Source organism: Myotis davidii, unplaced genomic scaffold (assembly GCF_000327345.1).
Source record: "Myotis davidii unplaced genomic scaffold, ASM32734v1 scaffold2091, whole genome shotgun sequence".
In the NCBI taxonomy this organism is placed as follows: domain Eukaryota; kingdom Metazoa; phylum Chordata; class Mammalia; order Chiroptera; family Vespertilionidae; genus Myotis; species Myotis davidii.
In genome coordinates, this window is record NW_006282603.1 from 109,473 (window position 1) to 111,204 (window position 1,732).

Genomic DNA, 1,732 nt, shown 5'->3' on the forward strand with positions numbered 1-1,732 from the left:
GCCAGGCGGCTCCCAGGCCGAGGGCCGGGGGCGGGGCCGTGTTTCGGGGCGCGTATCGATTGGCTATATCCCAGAAGGGGGCGGGACCTGGAGAGACCCCGCCTCCTCCGCCGGCGCGGTTCCGCCTTCGCCTCCCCTGACCTCCCGCCATGGCCTCCCCGAGTCAAGGCGTTGGAGCGCGGTGTCCAGGGTCTCGGGGACCGTGGAAGGGGCTGGAGAGGAGGAGCAGGTGCCTCTGCCGCCCGCCCCGTCGTGTCTCCGGCGGGGTTCTGTCCGGGACTGCGGCTCCAGAAGAATCGCGCTCCGCCTGCTAGTTGTGCAGGAGGGAATCCGGGTGAGCTCGCCGACCTGCAGCCCCGGGGGCTCCCCGACCGTGCAAAGTCCGAGCTCGGGGTGCGGCCTGGAGGAGGGCGGGGCGCCGCTCGGTCCCGAGCTAAGCCTTGCAAGAGAAGGATCGCGCCGGGAAGCGCGCGTGCACACGCCCTTCCGCCCCGGGTCCCTGCAGCGCGCTCCCTGCACCTCCCAGCCGAGCGGGGCGAGGGGTGGAGGACCATGCCTCCCCGGAGACACCCCGACTTCGGGCTAACGTGCAGCACCAGCATCGAGTGCAAGGCCAGGTTGGAGGTCATGGTTCCTCCCGGCACCGCGAGTGAGCGGCTCGGCTGGGCTGAAAGGTAGGAGGCGGACCGGGTCCCGTCGTCTTTAAAGTTTCATGGTTTGCTCCTTGTGAATTTTTTTTTTTGCATCATCCATTTAAAAAATATAGCATGAAAGGGCCCTGTACCTGGATTTCTGAGCTTCGGGGGCGTCCCTGTGAATTGCACGCTGTGGATGGAGTCTCTCGCACCGCCCTCGCCCTGGGGTGGGTCTCACTTGGCGAGAGGGAGGTTCGGAGGAGGCAGCTGGTGCTTTGCGCTCCTGGGAACCAAAAGCTGCGTTTTCCTGCTCCGGAAAGAGGCAATTCCAGTTTTGATTGATAGATCCTCCAGGGGCGTGGTCAGGGATGCACGTGTCAAGTTGAACCCGCAGGGCAAACAACTACCAGGGGGTTGGGCCTGTGTTGCTCAATGGTTGAGCATCGACCTAGGAACCAGGAGGGCAGGGCACAGGCCCGGGTTGCGGGCTCCATCCCCAGTGTGGGGCGTGCAGGAGGCAGCTGATCCATGACTCTCTCTCATCCTGGATGTTTCTCTCTCTCGCTCCCTCTCCCTTCCTCTCTGAAATCAATAAAAATATATTAGAAAATAGTAATAAAATAAAATAAAATAAAAAAAAAAGTTAGTACTTTAAATGAAGCCTGTATTGACTACTATAAACTCCATGAAAATGGTGTTATTTCATAAATTAGTTGTAATTAAATTTTCTGTATCTGTCTATATTGACCTGGGCAAGCACCCTTGTATTTTTTTTAAATATGTTTTTTATTGATTTCAGAGAGGAAGGGAGAGGGAGACAGAGAGAAACATAAATGATGAGAAGGAATCATGGATGGGCTGCCTCCTGCACGCCCCACACTGGGCACTGAGCCCACAACCCGGGCATGTGCCCTTGACCAGACTTGAACCTGGGTCTCTTGAGTCTGCAGGCTGACGCTTTATCCACTGAGCCACACCAGCTAGTGCTGGCGTCTTTTTAAAGGGCATTCCACTTTTTTTAAAAAATATATTTTATTGATTTTTTACAGAGAGGAAGGGAGAGAGATAGAGAGTTAGAAACATCGATGAGAGAGAAA

At 56.5% G+C, this 1,732-nt stretch overlaps 1 protein-coding gene and 1 long non-coding RNA gene across 2 annotated transcripts in view; one reads left to right on the forward strand and one right to left on the reverse strand.

Moving 5' to 3' along the window:
* Positions 1-128: 128 nt before the first annotated feature.
* MTHFS (5,10-methenyltetrahydrofolate synthetase (5-formyltetrahydrofolate cyclo-ligase)) overlaps positions 129-1,732 on the forward strand; it is an 88,478-nt gene continuing 86,874 nt past the window's right edge. Inside the window, exon 1 of the mRNA XM_015560600.1 lies at positions 129-674. The gene's annotated coding sequence lies outside the window, so the exon portion shown is untranslated. The remainder of the gene's footprint in view (positions 675-1,732) is intronic.
* LOC107182265 overlaps positions 495-1,732 on the reverse strand; it is a 19,355-nt gene continuing 18,117 nt past the window's right edge. Inside the window, exon 3 of the long non-coding RNA XR_001512984.1 lies at positions 495-509. This is a non-coding gene — a long non-coding RNA (uncharacterized LOC107182265). The remainder of the gene's footprint in view (positions 510-1,732) is intronic.